At 45.4% G+C, this 20,452-nt stretch overlaps 1 long non-coding RNA gene across 1 annotated transcript; it reads right to left on the bottom strand.

The window, feature by feature from the left end:
• Positions 1–2,462: 2,462 nt before the first annotated feature.
• On the bottom strand, positions 2,463–20,451 carry LOC137444226 (uncharacterized). The gene is made up of 3 exons (XR_010988097.1): positions 20,342–20,451; positions 2,926–3,004; positions 2,463–2,816 (listed from the first exon to the last, which is right to left on the bottom strand). It is a non-coding gene; the product is annotated as an uncharacterized lncRNA (long non-coding RNA).
• Between the last annotated feature and the right edge of the window lies 1 nt (position 20,452).

The following is a 20,452-nucleotide window of genomic DNA, read 5'->3' as shown; positions in this document are numbered from 1 at the left end:
GGAGTTGGACCTATGGGGCACTCTGGAAGGTTTTCAAGGGGGCAGATCATGGGACAAGAGCAAGGGTTATGCTAAAGAGGCAGCCTCTGCTAACACCACATTAAGGGGAGGGAGGACAGTGTTCACTGATCACAGCTACTGTCATTGCAGGTACTTTGCAGATGAAGGCAAACATCATCCTTTCATATTTAAGGAACTGGGCAATTATTGTAAGTTCTTTGATTGCAGAACTGAATCCATCTCCAAAAGGAGGAGGGAAAAAAAATAGAGATAGAGAGAGAGAAAGGATGATGCCACTTCAGTGACTTAGTATGTCCTCTTGGTTGTCAGATGGCTGGAAACATTCAGGGGGGTGTTCTCCTTTCCTCCTTAAAGGTCCTCCCATCAGTACCCAGCCTGAGCATCTCAGCGGCGCTGAACTAAATCAGCTCAAAACACCAGTACAACCATCCATCAAATCTCATTCATGCTGGATTTCAAATCTCATTACCATCCAAAAAGGCACAGGCAGAAAATTCACAGTTTTGTTACTGCCCTGGTATTTCCAGCACCAATACTTCCAAAATATAGCAAGAGAAATGGTGCCTCGACACACGGACATATGGCAGGAACAGAAAAAGCTCCTCCGATGCAATTGTTCAGATCCATTTCATGGAGAGAGCTGCACAGAGGGAGGGCTGCGTGGCGGGGAGAGAAACAGAGAAAGACGCCAGGCTACACAGAGCTAACAAGAGAGAGCGGGAGGAAATGGAGAGGCAGGCAGAGAGGACAGAGAGACGAATGCAACCCGAGGGGAAAGGCAGCGATAATGACACACTTCCAAGGGAAGACAAAGAAGGGGAAAAAAGAAAAAGGAGGGGGGGAGGCAAATTGGAAGGCGAGAAACGGAGTGAACCAGGAAAAAAAGAAGAAAAGTGAGGGGGAAAGGCGGGAAGGGGTGAAGCGAGGAAGCGAACCAGGTGAGCTCCTGAGCTCCCTCAGCCTGGCAGAGCCGCAGCAAGCAGGCCACGCTCCCGGCCCGGTCCGGGCAGAGGGCGGCAGCGCTGAGGGCGGGGCCGAGCCTGCCCCCGGCCAGTCCTGGCGCGCCGGGAGAGGGCGCCCCCTGCAGGGCTGCGGGCTCGGGCGGGTGGCATCGCCGAGCGTTCCCCAACCAACTCACGGCGAGCCCCTCCGCCCGTACCCAAAGGCCTCAGCCCAGCCCGCTGCCTTCCGCTCCCCGCCCGTGCTGTGGGGCCCTGTGCCAGTTGCCGCTTCTCTTAGTCGTGCCGATCTGCCTCACCTGCGTCTTACGACTCCTCCGGGCCAAGGGCTGGTGTCTCCGGCTGCATTTGCCCCAAGAGGACTTCCTGCTGTCTTTTCAGATCGCAGTAGCTGCAAACTGCTGCCCAAATCTGGGAGGGAGCCCTAGTTACCCAGTGAGGGGACCTGGATGGATTCAGGAGCCCTGGTTCCTTAACAAGGGGAACATTTTGGTTTGGTAAGGCCCTCCTCAAGGACGGTGAAATGGGAAAATGTTTTTCTGGAGAGACTTGGAGACAGCTATTGCATCTCCCCTTCACCCTGCAGTCAATGGCACCACTGCCAGAGGCTGAGGAAAGGGCTGCCTGAGGAAGACAGACACAAGCTTGCAGCCCACATCAGTGGCAGACCTCTGTCTGCCCTGTACCTTTGCGCTCAGCATATGTAACACAAGGACAATTCATGAGATCATCGAGAGGCTAAGGGCCGTGAAGCAAGGTACTTAGGCACCGTGTGAGAATGGCCACGAGAACTGAGCAGGTCTTATTCCTACTGCACTGGAGAGAGGCATCTTCACTTGTAGGCATAACAAGAGGCGTCCAAGGCGTCTCAAATTACTAGCGAAGTGTTATGTGCTTTGTGCATTACCCACCCCCCCGCCTCTCTGCGTAAGGGGCTCCTTCGCATCTCATCAGTCGCCTCTGGCTAGGTGCTGAGAGCCCTTGCGCTTAGCGCTGGGTTCAGCAGCAGCAGTGTAGTTAACCGCCCCCTGAGGCCCTCCCGCCTGGGTGCAAAGTGAAGAAGGCAGCTGCCTGTTTACAGTGGGAGGGTGCAAATTAGCCTTCTGGGAGAGCTGCGCTACTTATTTCCCTGCAGCTTGGGGTTGGGAAGGAGGAGACCTCCAGCTGTGGAAAACAACCTCGAAGGCGAGTATCTGCCATTTCCTAGGGGGAAAGGATTCAGAGGACAACTGTCTGAGTCTATTAAGTGATGCTGGTTCCTGTGGAGAAATGGTGGCACACCAGTTTAGTTGAAATAGTCCGTTTCCATATCTAATACCACCTTCCAGCATTCAAACCCAGCCACATAAAACTCCCTTCCTGCTACTTTCTACAGTGTGTCTCTCACTAACGATTTTATTTTCATAACAGGAGACCTGAAGCAGAGTTTGCAGTAAATGAAAATAACCATGTCCATTTGCATGGTTGCATAATCACGTTATACAGGGATCTTTCAGACACTGGAGAGCAGAGCAAGAGAGAAAAGTGGGACATCTTGAGCAGGAGCTAAAAGCCAGATCTTTCGATGAGATCAAGGAATAGATGTGAAGTCAGTCAGATGGAGAAATGTCTGGATAGCTCTTACGAACACTGAGAGTCACAGGCTTGGCTCGGAACATAAACAAAGCAAGATGTTTCTGGGGGTTGGGCTTGGTTTTGTATAAACTCTGTTTCCTCTTCCATCATTGAAACCGGATGAGAAGAACAGCCTGTAGCCAGGATCCTTTGCCTCTGCCGAGCCACAGGGATCAGTTCTCAGCACGGTCAGGCCAGCACCCTTCACCAACATCATATTCACTGCAGAGTGAAAGAAAAGTCACTCGTGTCAGTGCTGCACAATGAGAAGCTGAAGCTGAGCATCACCAAGGAGCAGTATTATGTATTCCAGAATACATTTTCCTCTTACCATATGATAGTTTAACAGCACTGGCAATTTGCCCTTTTGAATTCCCTGGTGACTGCTGGTTAGCCCAAGCCTCAGCCCTCTGTAAGGGAAAGCAACACTCAAAATATAAATGCTGTTAAACTGAGAAGGCAAATTTTCACAGAAATTAAATACTCTCTGAAACAAGGAAAACCAAACTCAAGTGTAGCATGTCCTTTGTAAGGATGAGAAATTCATTTTGAAACCTAGCACCACCCATTTATTTTCCTCTTACCCTACGATTCCCACCTCCCCTCCCTTACTCCGGTTTTTGTTCTGATGTCAGTAGCTGGAGGGCAAGAACATCTCTGCAAACATTTCATGGTCCACTTTGTAACTCGAGTAATGCTGCAAAATTTTTTAAATCTAGGACATTTACTCATCCAAACTGTTTGAAATGTTTAACCATCTGAAGGATTTCTCAGCTGCTTCCTTGAGTGTGAAGTCAAACATCGCCTATCCTGCAGAAAAGGGAGAGTGGGAGGACATGTTTTTTACATGTTGTACCTCCTCGCCTCCTTTGCACAGTCTGATTTCTTGCTCATGGAGTAGGTAATGAATACAGTATTTAAAGGAGATTTATCCTCAGCCAGAGAGGACAAGGGAGCCACAGGTGCCCAATCTAAATTAACTGTTTTACCCCCAGGAGCGAAGCTGTCATCACCAACCCCAAACCTGTTACACAGAGTAAAAGGCTGATGTGAGAGGTACAAGAGAGCCTTCCCTCCCCAAGCAACCTGCAGCATATGGCAGTGGGAGCCTGAAGTATTTCCAGTGGCACAAGGCATGACTGCAAGGTGCTGCCTTCCATTTGATGCTAGGGCCTTTTTGCAGCATTTGGGAAGTGTGAAGAGGCAACAGGCAGAATGCAAGCCTGTGCCACTGTGCTCACATTAAACTCCTTGACATGTGGTGTTTCATACGAGTGGGATAGCTGTCAGACATTGCCTCTTGAGGACACTTTACTTGGTGGGCTTGGGCTGCTCAGAAAATCCTGGATTCCTCTCTCAAGCCAGGCAGCTCCCAGTTACCCATCTCTGCACTGCTGTGCCAGGTTCTGCCTACTGAAAGTGGATCATGGAAACTGGGGCATTTATCTGTACCCCTGTGCTCAATGTAGACACAGCTTAACCAAGTTGTATATCCTCACCACGGCTATGAAATTCCAAGAGAAGCACTGAAACTTCCCAGGCACTATGAATTGCCCCAAGAGTAAGAATGAAAAGTAAGCTGAGAGGGGTATGTCCACAGTGGACACAGCTGTGGAGGGAAGGGATAACTGAGTTACCTGCAGATTAACGTTTTCAGGCTCTGGGAGCAATCTTGGAGCTCTGGAGGTAGGCACAGATGTTGCTTGCAGCTGCAAGCCACCTGACACAAACCATGATGCACTTGGTGCTAAAATGGGTGGGTAACAGCCTTACAGATTTTGCAGGAAGTAATATTTTACAAACCCATTGCTTGAGATGTGAGGGGCCAAGTTGTCTGCAACATAGAGATGAACACCATCAAATTTCTTATAAGTTTTCTGTCTGGGATGTCAAGAGGAAGAGCAAGACTGTTCTTTTTCTCTTAGGAGGTTGTTCCTTTTTGGCCTGGGCTGTGTCACATACACCTTATACACTGAAATAGGGATCAGGTACTAAGTAGGGGACAGCTCTGAGCAGGACTTAGTGAGAGACCTTTTGAAGCTGCTATAAAGAGCTAACATTCCAGCAAACTCATACCATGCTCCAGGCACAGGGATTGGCCTGAAGCTGTGGCAGGACAGAAGTGGGCAGGTAAGGTGTCCTGCTTTGCCTCTGTTGCTCAGAGGCTTCTGCTCTACTTGTTTCTGAGCATGTCTTCTGGATGGCACCTATGAACTGGTACAAAAGAGCATAGGAACAGGCTCACTACAATTGAAGCACAATTCACATGGAGAGCAGCTTTTGCTGCAGCAGCATTCCAAGCAGGAGAGCTTTGTTAGCAGTGGGACAACATGGAAGTACTGAGGTATTAGGACTGCTGATGGGTAAGGCTGATATTAGGAGAGCACATACTAAGGAACTCATCAAGCCACAGAGCCGCAGAAATCCTTTCCACTGCAAACTAGCTGTGCTGCTCATGATACACAGGTAGTGTAAACACCAGCAGACAACTACAAAATTGTCATAAGCTACCACAGCCAGCAGGACAGAATCCACGCCAGGATAAGTCACAGTGAATCAGAGCTGCATGATGTGGCCAGCGTAGGAAATGGCTTTCCTGTTTCACGAAGGTTTGCCAGTGTGGCTGGAACAGAGGCAGGCAAACAGCAAATGTCTATGAGAAAAACTGCCAAATGAGTAACACCTGGCTGTACTGGATCAGCCCCAAAACTGAACCCTTCTCTCAACAGTGGCACTGGAAAGATGACCAAAATAACCAGGAAGAGTAAGTAACACCTGGAGGAACTGGTGGTGTGGAAAGCTTAGGAAAGTTAACACCATTGTCAGTGTTTGATTTCACCTTATTTCTGTCTACAATTACCTGAAGGGAGGTTGTAGACAGGTGGGGGGTGGTTTCTTCTCCCAGGCAACCAGCACCAGAACAGTCTCAAGATGTGCCAGGGAAGGATTACGCTGGATGTTAGGAAGACGTTCTTCCCAGCAAGAGAGATTGGCCATTGGAATATGCTGCCCAGGGAGGTGGTGGAGTCACCATCACTGGAGGTGCTTGGGAACAGCCTGGGTGAGGCACTTGGTGCCATGGTTTAGTTGATTAGATGGTGTTGGGTGATAGGTTGGACTCGATGACCTCAAAGGTCTTTTCCAACCTGGTTAATTCTATTCTATTCTATTCTATTCTATTCTATTCTATTCTATTCTATTCTATTCTATTCTATTCTATTCTATTCTATTCTATTCTATTCTATTCTACTCTACTCTACTCTACTCTACTCTACTCTACTCTATTCTAATTATTTTTTATTTACAGGCAAAAAGGATGTAAAAAATAGTGCATAGACAGCAGGAGTATCCTGTGGAACAAAGCTTAGCTTTTGTGAAGAAGTTTCCAAACGATGGGCCAGATCTCTTTCAAAGTGACATGTAATCAGAAGAAAGAAATGGAGCTACTCAGATTTAGTAAGGAAGTGACCTATTGTTCTAATGTTATTTTGTTTTACTGATGGTATGAGAAATTGGTTCCCTCTGGTTTGGATTTTTTCAAACTGGCACAAGAGAGATACAACAAATGAAGAACACAAGTACAACTGAAAATGGAATGGAAACGTAGTCTCTACACTTGGTTATGTCTGTATCTGAGCAGAACCAAGCAAAAAAGCTGAGAAGGGAACCTGTGTTGACATGGAGTTAGGGCTGAGAGTGTGTGTGTGTTAATTTAGAGTCAGACACATCCTAGAGTATTGTAAACCCTCAGAGTTCAGCATTAACTTGAAAAAAAAACACCCAACCAAAAAGAATAGAATAGCATAGCATAGCATAGCATAGCATAGCATAGCATAGCATAGCATAGCATAGAATAGAATAGAATAGAATAGAATAGAATAGAATAGAATAGACCAGGTTGGAAAAGACCTTCGAGATCATCCAGTCCAACCTATCACCCAACACCATCTAATCAACTAAACCATGGCACCAAGCACCCCATCCAGTTTCTTCTTAAACAATGCCAGTGATGGTGACTCCACCACCTCCCTGGGCAGCACATTCCAATGGCAAATCTCTCTTTCTGTGAAGAACTTCTTCTTCACATCCAGCCTAAATCTCCTCTGGCACAGCTTGAGACTGTGCCCTCTTATTCTGGCTCTGGCAAAGGAGAGTTAAGGACACCCGCAAGAGTGTGATTTTATTGTGCAGTGCCACTGTTGAGCAAGAGCATGATTACAGTTATCTTTTATGTTTGAAACCAAGCACCCCACCCTCTCTTGCCAGCCACCATGGGTAGGCAATTCCCCACGGTGGAGAGAATGCACCTCTGCGTTTTCAGACACCTCCATCTTTCGTGTAAAGTTGGGCTTGAATTGCAAAATCTCTTTCTGTAGCACATGAAAGAGTTAATTCCATCCGCCCACAACCGTCTTCTGTGAAGTTTACATTCCCGTCTTCATCAATATATTTTACAAACCTCTTCCATAATTTAGAAGTTTGAATATTCCCCGAGATGTGCGCTTCATCCGAGATGAGTTCTGCTACATCAAAGATCTCCCGCTCACCAATCCCGACCTGCCTCCGTAAATACTCACATGGGGTATTTATTTTACTTAACCTTAAAGCAAAGCAGCTCAGTTTTGTTGTGTAGACAATCCTTCTATTTTCTTGGGTTTGTGGATTTGTATACAGATAAACAACATTCAGGATCTGACATTTCACTTTGATTGCAAGTTGCTGTAATTAAGAACCAAAGCCTTATGAATTTTAATCATCATCTGTAAGTGGTGCATTATCTCTAGTTCACAATGAAAGCAATCAAGTGGACAAGATATTTTTAGAGACATTACTGTGGTAATATTACATTAAGTAGTGGTTAGTACACTATTTTCACACCCAGTGATTTCACACATTAATGCGGTTATAGATCAGCCCTTAATGACAAGAGAAAGTTATTTTTCAAGTAGTATGAGAAGGGTGGTTAAAACAGCAACTGGAATTTACACTCCAGCATCTCAGCAGGGCTGCAACTGAAGGTTCTCCAGCAACAGGAGCTGCTTCTGCTTCTGGAGACTGAGGCAGAAAATCCTGTTCTCCAAGTGGATATAGGTTAACAACAGAGGCAGCATTTTCTCCCTGCATCTTGGGAGGTAAAAATGGACAAGAGAGAAGAGCAAGGCAAACTGCCCTGATGCTGGCACTTATCCCCAGAGCTGGTGAGAGAAATCACATACCACATCTTGTCTGAGGCTGCCACTTCAGCAACACACTTCCCCCTTTCAAGGAGGGCACAGTAAGGAACAAATAAGAAACACCCTACAGCTTTAAGGAAAAAACAGCGGGGAGTCTGGCACTGTTTGAAGCTTCAGTGTATGCTGCTCCACATGGATATGGCAATGGTATTGAGATAAACCTGTAAATACAGACATCTCTTCTTTCAAGGCAGGAGGGACTAATGTACAAAGCAGTTGGTCCTAAAAGAATCACACTTAAAGTACTGTTGTCCCGCTGAAGAATACCAGTTCCTCCAAAAACTGTTTGCCTGAAACTAGGGCTGATGAGGAACCCTCTTCTGGGAAGGAGGAGTTCTTCCTTGTTCCTGAAGTCTCAGATCTGGAGTAGCAGAGGTAGCTCTAGCAGCCTCGCCTCAGGCCATTTTCTTGCACTGCAGAAGTCCTCTGAGAATCACAGGGCTGAGATTCAGAGACCTCAGCATCTACTTGTACCAGAGAGAGAGTATGCTCTGTCATCTGGGTGTCACAGTGGCAGATAGCTGTTCTCACAGCATCTTGGATTCTATTGGAAAAGCCACTTCAGCTCCAGAAAATGTGGCACTTAGAGGTTGACACCTCTGCATCCAGAACTTGCTGATACCAGCATCATGGCAGCACTTTGCAATTCCAGTTCAAACCACCTGTTCATGCAGGCCGGGTGTTGATGATGGGTCAAGGAGAAAATGTACATGGTGTCCAGATGCAGCAATATAATGGCCTCTTTTGGTGCTCTCCCTTCTCACACAGCATCGGTTACATCCCAGCAACAGGACAGGAGTATTGTGTCCTATCACTATAAGCCCTTGTAAAGGGTCCCTTCCCAGCTTTCCCCTTCATGTACTGGTCACTGTAAGGAGCCTTCTCTTCTGCAGGCTGAACAACCCTAACTCTTGTAGCCTATCCCCACAGGGGAGGTACTCCAGCCCTCTGATCATCTTTGTGGCCCTCCTCTGGTCCCATTCTAGCGGTTCAATGTCCTTCTTGTGTTGGGGGCCTCAGAGTTGGACACAATACTCCTGGCAGGGTCTCACAACATCAGAGTTGAAGGGGAGAGTCACCTGTGGTCCTATATTCACAGAACAGCTCTGCAGTGCATACAAACACTGTACAACCTGGAGGAATAAAGGATGTTGAAATAAGAACTAGAACAGGATAAGGTTTCCCTGAGAAGCTGAGAAAAGTACACCTTGTTAATATACCTATACAGAAAAATCCAGTATGCTGTTTTCTCATTGCCTAGCTTTTGAGGTTCTGCTGGGTTGTTCTTATATAGAGAAGAAATCAGTTGCATCAGCAAAGCATTTCTTGATAACACAGCCTCTGTCTTTCATTCCACTCCTGTTTCCCTGCATATTGTGGAAATGCACAAAAGCAGGCACTTTCCCTGAGAGTTTACCTCTTGAACAAGCAATATTTCTTGTCCCCTACCAGACCATGCTTCCTGTGACTGTTCCTAGTAGTAGCTTCCCAGCTCCATGTCCACTGTTCCCAGAGGAGCTGCTGGGGAAACCCCAACTGTCTGGTGGGCATTGGGGAGCACATTTAGCTGGGTGAGATCAGCAAGAACAGCTTCAACAATGTTGATGACCCCAAGTGCGAGCACAGGAAGAGGACACTATTGTGGGCTTAACCAACCCGGGAGCCATCTGCTATGTCAACACCTTCTTACAGATGTGGTTTCTAAGCCTGGAGCTCTGACAAGCCCTCTACTTGTGCCCCAGCAAATATGTGGCCAGAGAGAGCATCTGCAAAGACAAAGACTACAAGCTCTGGACCATCAGTGAGCACCTGCAGTACCTGTTTGCCCTGCTGCAGAACAGCAAGAGCCAATACGTTGACCCCTTGGGCTTTGTCAAAGTGCTGGGCTTGGACATAGAGCAGCAGCAGGATGCCCAGGGGTTCTCAAAGCTGTTCATGTCCCTTCTGGAAGACACTTTATCCAAACAGTGGTTTGCCTTGTGCTCATAGCTGTGGCTTGGGCCACTGGTTTCTTCTTTGTCCTCTCCCACTATGGGAAAAAAAGTGCAGTTGGTTCATCATTAGGTCAGATTCGGGATGATTCACATATCCATCTTTACTGTAATTAAAACCAGGTAATGATAGGAAAACACTAATAATAAATAACAACAATAACAACAGATAAAGTGTATGACTAAGTGAGAGCATTCTTAATTATATATCCAGACCTGTACATGGAAAAGTCTGCACCTACATCACACAGGCTTCCTTCACCACTTCCTCTTCCCTTTCCAGAGTTAGTCATGGGTAAAATGCTAGTTTGGCATTAGTTGGCACATGTAGAAGTGTCTCTGCTAAGTGTGAAAGACATGGGAAACAGACACCTTTCTTTCATTCTCTTACATCAAAATGCAAATTCCTCATTGGGGCTTCTTTACAAACTGAGACTCATGTCAGTCCTCTGTTTCTGATGGTTTCACCTATGAATGCTCCAGAAAAACATGTAAGAATGCCCCAAGAATCACTAAGTCATTGAGGTGGGAAGGGACCTCTGAAAATTGCCTAATCTGACCGTGGTCAAAGCAGGATCAACTAAACCAGGCTGTGGAGGGCCATATCCAGTCACATTTTTAATAGCTTCATGGATGGAAACTCTGCAATGTCTCTGGGCACTGGTTCCGGTGTTCAACCTCTTGAAACAGGTAAAAAAGGGAAAAAAAAAGGGAAAAAAATAAAAGAGAAGTGTGTTCCAATGCTCATACAGAACTTCTTGTGTTTTATTTAGCTTGTGCCTCTTGCCTCTTGCCCTTTCACTCTACACCATGGAGTAGAGTCTGGCTTTGTCTTCTTTACTGTCCCTGCATCCGGCATTTATAGACATTGATATGATCACTCTGAGCCTTCCCTTTTCCAGGCTGGACAAGGGCTTCTCAGCCTTTCCCCATATAAGACATGCTCCAAGCCTTTAACCATTTTTATGGGCCTTTGCTAGACTTGTTCCAGTAGCTCATATCTGTCTGGCACTGGGGAGCCCAGGACTGGACATCACTCCAGATGTGCTTCATTATTGCTGATCATAGGGGAAGCATCACCTGGCCTGACATGCTTGTGGTGGTCTTCTTAATGCAGCCCAGAAGCTGTTGATCTCCCTTGCCACAAAGGCACATTGCTGGCTCATGATCAACTTGGTGTCCACTAGGACCCACATGTCCTTCTCTGAAAAGCTGCTTTGCAGACTCTCTGCTCCCAGCCTGTACTGGTAGTATGGGGTTATTCCTGACCAGGGAAAGAGCTCAGCACTTCTCTTTGTTGAGCTTCATGAGTCTCCCATTGGCCTGTTTCTCCAGTCTGTTGAGATCCCTTTGAATGGCAGCAAAACAATTGGGAATAATCTGCCTTCTGCAAAGTGTTCTTCCTCATACCAAAAAGTTAGAGATTGGCTTAAATCTTGAAGGTACAAGGAATCATTACCTTGAAAAAACTGAGTGCTCTTCTTGGTTATCTGAATGTCTGATAAGTACTTAGAAGTATGCCTGAGAAGTACTTAGCTGCATGCAGATCAATGTGCCATCAGTATGAGATCACTGTATGACTCAAAAAGGCAAACACAGCAAATCATGAGAGCTTTTTTCAAAGAATGAAATGCTTAAGGAATTGCCAAGCTTTCTGTAGAGGTCATACCTGTTCCAAAAGACTCAAATCCACTTTTCCTTTTCTTTTTTTTTTTTTTTTTTCAATGATCTTCTGAGACTATTTCTGTAACACCAGAGCTTTAAGGCCAGGAGGTGTCTTGAACTAGTAGCTGTCTGGCAGGGTGCCATAAATACTTAAACAATTTCCTTGAGCAGATCCTCTCCCTTTAAATGTTTATGGATTTTACAGCTAGAGCATGGATCTTCTGCAATCTATGATGAGTAAATTCTGCTGCTAGACATATTCTGTGCTTCCCCAGCCTTTACAGACTTTTCTATGTAAAGGATTTTGAAGTTGGAACACTTCACAACGTGTGAAAGCAAATTGTTCTTGATTGTCAGTTGGAGGAGAGAGAAATTTCAAACCCAGTGAAGTTACTGCTACTTCTCCATCTAACTGGGGAGATGCATCAAGTTACATATTTGTAAAGAATTCTCCCAGAAATTGTATTATTTGATATTTTCTTAATTACAAGAATGAAGAAACAGAGGCTGAGCTTATTAAACTTTTAGATGGCAACTTGCTGGGAGAGACTGCAGGCATGTTGGAAAACCAACAGTATTCAAAATAGCTTTGAATACCTGAGAAAGTCTGGGAGGGAAAAAAGTGTTATTCAAAAAAGACATGCAAAATTCTACAGCTGCTTAGGAAGTATCAGCTATTCCAATGCAGTAAACCAGAGGCAGGACTAGCTGCACAAGCACTATAACACCAGCACTGGAAGGCAGGATTTGGACTTACCACAGAAACTAGTCCAAAATGAGCCAAAAATAGCTACAAGTCCCAGCAGGCTGCATCATTTCATGTCTTTAAGAGAAGGGCAAATATTAGTCGAGAATGACAGCTACAGCTAGCCATGCTATCGGGCAGAGAGGTGGAGTAGAAGGTATTCCAATGCACCTTTCAGTCCTATTTTCTGAGGTTTCAGTGCTACTCCATTTGACAAGAAGAAAAGTTTCACTGTTTCAAACTGGTGATGTCTCTGATCCACACCTTATCATCAAGGCCAGATTAAGTCTCCCCTTGAATATAGATCTAGCCCTCTGCTGATAAGAAGTAATATAAAACCCAACAACTAGTGCTTTTGGAAGTCTCTTCCAGAAACTCTCTCCTACTCTCTAGTCAGTAAAAGCCTTTCCCAAATATTCTACCTAGAGTCAAAATCAAGTCTCTTTTCTCTTTTGTGCCCCATACTTTAATTAGCACTTTCCCCCATGCTTCCTGCATCTCTTTTAGTCTTCACAATGCATTTCAGTAACCAACAATGCTATCAGGACAGGACTTATCTTGCTTTGAGGACTGAATAATGCAAGCGCTGTTAGCCTTGTGAGTACTCTGCACAACATAGCTGCTTGCAGCACATGGTCCAAGGGCCTCGATTCATAGCCCAAGGATATTCTTTCCAGTCCTGTTTCAAGCAGATGTCTTGGGTTGCTGTAGAAGAGTACAAGCCGTCTGTTGAACTCTGTGTCAATTGTTTCAAATCTCTTCTGGATGCATGCATTTCTTGCTACTCAGCTCTTCAATAGCTGGCAATTATTCATTCTTTATAAACTGTAGAGTTTACCTGACAGGTAAAATACATCTATTACTTTTGTAGCACGGGCAGTGCAGGAGGTGCTCTGAGGCCATGTGTTTGAGTTGCTCGCTTAGTACCCACTACAAGTTGCTGATTAGACTACAGCAAAACAAAGACACTAAGGAATGCACTTTATGGTCTGCAATGGCCTTGAAAGCTTTTGAAATCTGTGGTGTCTCTGATAACCCTTCTATACTTTTCTTATCCTTCACCAATTTCCCACCATGTGTCTTACATTTTATTTTTCCAAGTGCAGGTGGAGACTGAACAACTTTTTCTACAACCTTCCCCTTTCCTGTTGGTGATAGTTCATTCAAGGTAGCCAAGTCCCTGCACTGCTCTCTAACCATCTGCTCTATAAGACGATCAGAGCAAGATGTGATACTGTGATGTTCCAGCCAATGTGATAGACATTTAAATAGTGTAGTGGGTTGCAAAGCTGCGGTGGAAGAGAAGTTCAGCTCTGATAACTGTTCAAGTCAATGTGACTGTAAGAGGAATTAAGTTAGCCTAATCAACTTCCTCATAGCAAATTGTTCTCCGAAAGCAGGTTGCTCTTTCCCCTCAACTCACATAGACACAGGTACTGAAGAATTCAACTGATTCATAGACCAAAAGGTGTGGTAGATCTGAAAGAAGCCCAGCACAGGAAAGAAATCTTAGTGATAGAATTTTTTGAAACCCCAGAGAAGTTTTGAATTTGCTTCTCCTTGATTTTAATATAAGCTTTAGCTGAACCAGAAAGAACATTCTAGACGTCCAGCTAAGAGGACTGTTAGCATGGAGGGAAGATTCTACTCCTGGTAAGAAATGAACTAGTGATGCTTTGGAGACCTTCCTATCCTATTAGATACACTGCCCCTTGAGACCCAGCTCTTACAAAGTTTGAGGAAACTAAACTAATCACCATTAGAAATGAGGGTCTGTAAGTGATAATTAAGTAGCTTGGGGATCTATTAAAAAAACTTTAGAAATCAATGTTTACACTATGTAGTTACAAATTAGCTGCAATGGGCATTGTTAAGAAGCTGGTTTTATAAGACAAACACAGGAGGTGTGCACAGCAGAGGAGTTGCCCCATGATGAGAAATCGCAGCACAACTCGTTTCATCCTGTCCCTAAACTAGAAACTTAATGCCTTCGTTTATTATCAGAAGGAAATTCTATTACATTCAAATGATGGTAAGATACAGAAAAGCACTAATTTTGTGCAGCTCTGCAAAGAAGTGCAGTTGGAACAAAGCTGCTCACAATTACAGCTCAATGATTTCACAACTTGAATGAATTAACATCTACAGAGTCATAAACATCGAGGAATTCTCCAGTGATGACGATCTTCAGGAAACAAAGCAGCTGAAGCAATGGCACTGGTAGTGACAAGCACTGGGAGTTCAGGAGAAACTGGAGCACTCTCAACACTGTGCACCTTGTACATGAGCACACCATTTGCTGCCAGCTGAATCAGTGTGCAAGAGCTCCCATACTCCATGTTGCTCAGAGGTCACTCCTAATGACGAACTCCAAAGAGCTTTACATTAATCACTCTATGAGCTCTAGCTGATCAGTGCTGTTCAGCACGAGCTTTTTTACAATGGCACCTCCTCTGAAAGGTACAGGTGCCCAAAGCTTTCAGGGGGACCCATGTTCAACTACACCCAACTAATGGACAATGACAAGCACATTCAAGGTGTCTGTTCCCTCCAATAAACGTCCTGTTGTCCCAGATGTCCTGTGATGTTATGTGTCCCCTCTGGAAAACCCATACCATGGTTAGTAAAAACCCGCTACCTGCAGCTGCTTGCCCTTCTGGACTACAGTCACTCTAAGCTGACACCACTGCCATGAAAGGCAGCAATTTATACTCTCCCACTGCACTCTGGTATTTGGGAAATGTGAATCTATTTCTCCACAGCACACACTGCCTGCAACAACCACTTCACATGATCACGAAGTCTCCGCAGAGCACACCCCATCTGTAATTGCTTCTTGCTGTTACTATGCATCTCTGTCACTTGTGAGACACTGCCAGTCACAGACGACAAAATCCCACTACGTTTTTGTTCCACTTTTTCTGTTTACTTATCTCAACCAGCCCACCCTTACTATGATGTCAGTTTCTGCTAGCACAGATGTGACAATCCACTGCAACTGAGTCGTGCCAGCAGTGCTGCAGATTGACACTGCCCTCTTTCTGGCAGTATTTTGACATTGTTTCCCCCCAGCATGATAGGTTTAGATATTGGGAATTAGCTTTGATACACATAAGCTCAGCATTGCAGTGTAGACCGTTGGTGGATGTTATTGTTATGTATATGAAATCTGTTGTTAGCAGACACAAGTGACCCACTCCCTTACAATGCTGTAGTACCTTCTGGTAGACTGCCTGGTGATACAAAAATGGCTGCTCAGGACTCCCACATCAAGCTGATACAAACTGACTTCACTAAGTTCTTTCCAGAGGGTGAGTGTTTTCCACCAGCACATGCTCTTCCATTTAACATCACTTGTATTTCTGACTATTGAGGGAGGCAGAAATGTCTCGCGCTGCCTTCAGGCTCTAAATGGTTTTCTGCGTCTTTATTTTCCTGCAACACTTCAAGGATCAGTTTTCTTCGTGCCTCACAGAAGTGGTATCTAAATCATTTTAAACTGAAACAGGGACAGAGTAAGCTGTGCAAATCATTTTCTAGTAGAACCTTAATTACATCCTGCAGTGTCTCGTCCTCAGCAAACCACCAGCAATAAAATCCTGCATTTCATTTGAGAACAGACAGGGCTGGGTTTTTCTGTTTTGTTTTCCCCAACTGACATATACATAATCTAGCCTGGGACTTTGTTCCACGGCATTTTTGTCAAGGGCTCTAGAGAGTGTGCCTGCAACTACTAAATCTTTCTCAGGTTCGCATTCAATTTGCAAGTTACACAACTGTAGCTAAAGAAAGAGACGTTCTGTTTGCAGGAAGGTGTTTGCCAGATCCCCACCGGCAATGGCAAAAAGTGATTTATGATCGGTTTTAGTTAACATGGCCTCTCAAACAGATTTGAAAGTCTTTACAGCCATAGCCTTAATGCCAAGGCCTATTCTATAGGAAAATAGTCAATTTTAGCTTCTGTGAGTTCCCTGTGACTCAGATGCAAAGGGAAATGGCTACAAATATTGAACACATCCTCTTGGTGAGACAAAGGGCTTTTAACCTCCCAAATCTACCAGATCTCTCCATACTCCACCATTATGAATCCATGCCTTTTCCAGCCTGCTGTTTCTGGGGGGATCTTGATAACTTTTAAGCCCTCATCTCATCCTTCTGAGCAAGGATCTTCCATTTCCTTAACTCCTCCAATAAAGGCAGGTTTGCCTGCTCCCTTCTCCAGGGGTACACAGAAAAAGGCTTGACTATGTTCCTGGGCCCATATTTATACATGCACTTACGCATACAGCTCGCACTGAACAGGTGTCCCTCCTCCCTTTTGGGGCTGCTACATTCTGTTGCTATTATGACAAATTCTTATAATACTGTCATCACTGTCATGAGCACAGGCACCCTTTGGCATACACAAATTTCCCAAGGGATGAAACCATTGCATTTCTTCCATCTTCTCTCTAGCGCCAAATGTTGGTTTGTCTTGCTCCCACAGCATGAACAAGTAAGTTAAATTTAAATTAAAGTACTTAAATTTCGACCTCAGGTTTGAGGTACAGATGTCTTGTCCACTTTTTCTTGTATTTCCCTTTCTTCCCATTGCCTTCACAAACCCTCAGACTGGGCCAAGGGCTGGGAATGGGCTGCCCAGGGAGGTGGTGGAGTCACCGTCCCTGGAGGTGTTCAGGAGGGGACTGGATGGGGCACTCGGTGCCATGGTCTAGTCATGAGGTCTGTGGTGACAGGTGGGACTCAATGATCTTTGAGGTCTCTTCCAACCTTGGTGATACTGTGATACTGTAAATGACTTCCTTCAGTGGCAGAAGCAGATGGGGTTTCAACAAGACCAAACTCTGAGATTTTCTAGACTTGTTTTCCCAGTCCAACTCAGCAATTCTGCAGGCCCTGTAGCATCTTAGTTGGAGCTTTAGTTCATGACCCCAGCCCTTACTGAGAGTCACACACTTCTCATGCAGTGCTCCAGTTGTGGTAACAGTTTCATAATTAACCACCTTTCCATAAAATAGTTGCATATTCAATACCAAATATCCCCAAACCACATACTGTAGATGTGGCCAGCTTTCCTGAATCCCAATAGCCACTGCCCAATGATTCCACAGGTCTCCATGTTACAGGACACAGCTCAGAGCCAAAGGGGTGCATGAGGAGCCCACCAGCAGGAAACAACCTTGATTCTTTGGAATCTTTGTGGCTTCTTATGGGAAAGACTGGGCTCAGCCCCAGAAGCCCTGGTAACATCAATCATGGGTTTTTGAACCTCCACAGCATGTGTAACTTCCTTCCTCTCTCCACTGAGCTTTGAGACTCTCTAAGCCTTTTGCAGCAGCCTAGCCTCACTGATGATCAAGCATGAAAGCTATGAGCTACAAGGTCTCTCTCAGCTATTGGAGTGTTTATTTATAATATCTGGGTATTTCCCCTTTACTAGAACCACCTTTTCCAGCTGCACATAAATCTTTTCTAGTTGCCCATACTTCTGGAGAACTTCAGTGCAGGTAGGATGGCTATTCTTCATATGAAAAATTCACCACTGTTTGAGGAGCTCAGGAACCGAATTCCTCATGTATGCTAGGACTTCCTTTTAGCACAGAATAATGAATTAAAGAAGAAAAGCCCCCACTGGCGCTGCTGCATAAGCAGATAGTAGCAATCAGAAGAGTCAGACCACTACTCTGAGAGTAAGTCAAGTCTTACAATCAGCTTCCAGAACCAAACTCTTTCCCAAGCACCTTTCTTCTAACCTGTGTTGAATATGTAAAGCAAGGACACCAGACTTACAGCTAAGTGATTTTCTACTCCAGGCACATGGAACATGATGAAAGTAAATTTGTGGGTGTTTGTGCTTGATTTGGCAGAGAAAAAAAAAATGAGGGAGGGACTGTGTTTGAGGGAGGGTATCAAAGATCAGAGCCAGATGCTCCTGCACAGAGCTCTGGATTTGCAGGAAATTAAGAAGGTAGAGAAGGTGAGGCAAAGGGTTGTGTTTGAAGTGAGAGTCAAGGGGTTCTGAAGCTTACAACCATCCAAGATGCTTGGGGGGAACTACAGCACATGCCAAAACCACACCACAGTGGCCTGGGGTGCTTTCATTATACAAAGCCTGGGAGAGCAGAGGCTGTAAATGTAGCTTCAAAAGGAGCTTCATCTTAAAGTCTTAGCTCTCAGGGCCTATTAAACATTTATGCTGACTACCACTCCTACTCCTTGCTTCAGAGAAAGCACCCGAAATAACCTTTGCTACAGAGTGAACTACTACAGCTCTACCGGCTGTGTAGGAGACTAGCGGGGAGCTGTGAGAAACAACCAGAAATGGTGGCAGAACAGTGCACTTAGGTCTCTATTCAATCATCTGGGAAAGAAACAGGAAAGTCTGACCTGAAACCTAAGAGGGAAGACAGAAAACTCTGCTAAAAATAATGGGTGGGTTAGCCACACAGAGATAGCAGAGTGAGGCCAATGGAGGCAAATACAGATATCTAAGAGTACAGGAGATTTTTGCTTTTATCTTACTTAAGGTTCACACTTTTGGGGGAGTTTTCAGACCAGCCTCCAGTTTTGGATCTATGACTACTGTAGCTGTGAGAGAGGCTGTAGAGGAAAAACAAGAAAGCAGACCCTATGCAGGAATCAAAAGGAGGAGAGACTCTAGGAGAGCACAGAAAGAATAGACTAATTCCCCTGATTTGCTTAAAACTTCTTTGGCTGTGCAACAGGAGTTTAGGATGAGGCAGAAGTACTCAAGGTTTTTACTCTAGGAAGCTGTTACTACTAATAGCAGGTAATACACACAACATTCACATATTCCCTCTTACTTCACCCACACACCCAGTTGGAGCAATGGTTGGAGGATGAGCCCAGCTGCACACTCAGAGGGTTCTGATGACGTATTAGCAGCTCCCAAGCAAGTGTTCAGAAAGTTCCTCAAAAGAATTTATTTCACTGGATGCATAATCCTGCTGTCCTCATCTGTGTGTAGGAGTCCCTGCCCTTCAGTCACAGAAATCTGCGGTGGGTACCAGCGTTCACTTGTGGCCTTGCACAGACTGAGCAGAGGCTCGGTGCCTAGAGTTTATCAGCTCTGGCAGATTCAGGAGGACAGCAGGTCTCCGGAATTTATCAGTCCTTGGGAAACGTTCACCCGCCTTCCCAGCACATGCTTTCCCTCTTTGATCTGTTTCCCGGTAATTATCTCTCCACCTAAACCTACAGGACCAATTCAGTTTCACACAAAAGAGGCTTTTACGACAAGTTGAGTTGGTGGCTGGTGTGGCTAATCACCCAGCATTCACTCTACAGGCAGAAACTGAATGTAAATGTGGTTCCTTTCCATTAACAAGCAGCCACAGCACCTCCTCCTGGAATCCAAAACCACCACTGGATCTGCACTAGGAAAGGTGAGGGTTTAGGGTCGACTGAAGTGAGGAGAGGCTGAGGGAGCTGGGGTTGCTTAGCCTGCAGAAGAGGAGCCTCAGGGGAGACCTTATTGCTCTCTACAACTACCTGAAAGGATGTGGTAGCCAGGTGGGGGTTGGTCTCTTCTCCCAGGCAGCCAGCACCAGAACAAGAGGACACAGTCTCAAGCTGCACCAGAGGAGGTTTAGGCTGGAGGTTAGGAAGAAGTTCTACACAGAAAGAGTAATTGGCCATTGGAATGTGCTGCCCAGGGAGGTGGTGGAGTCCCCATACTTGGAGGTGCTCAAAAAAGGATTGGATGTGGCACTTGGAGCCATGGTTTAGTTAGTCATGAGGTGTTGGGTGACAGGTTGGACTTGATGATCTCTGAGGTCTTTTTCAACCTTACTGATTCTATGATTCTATGATATACAGACCCCACAGAGAGAGGGCAGACCTTCTTACACTCAACCCAGGGCAGAAACACTGGTCTAGATTTGTACTAGGATAGTGTCTGCTTAGCCCCATCGCCACTGATCTACATCAGTTTGACTGCTTATCAGCATGGTTATTATATGCAGTGCTAGGCTGACGAGCCTGTCTCCTGAAGGCTGGCCCAATATGGCTGAGTTGACCCAAACACTGAGGGCAGTTTTGAAGACTTGTATTCCAGAAACCATTTTGCAAAGAGAAGGTTCTACCCATTACCTCAATTTGCAGCAGAATCCTCCTCGTCTCCTGGCTCCCCCCTACGCCAGTGCCTTTATTTCGCTAAGCCATAAACGCGCTCACAAAGCTGCTCCTCGCGGGGGGGCTCCC

The sequence above is a fragment of the Melanerpes formicivorus genome, unplaced genomic scaffold (assembly GCF_026170545.1).
Source record: "Melanerpes formicivorus ecotype bairdi unplaced genomic scaffold, bMelFor1.0.p_v2 SCAF_11, whole genome shotgun sequence".
Taxonomy (NCBI): domain Eukaryota; kingdom Metazoa; phylum Chordata; class Aves; order Piciformes; family Picidae; genus Melanerpes; species Melanerpes formicivorus.
The sequence above is the reverse complement of the archived record's forward strand: the minus strand, read 5'-3'. Positions and strand labels throughout refer to the sequence as shown.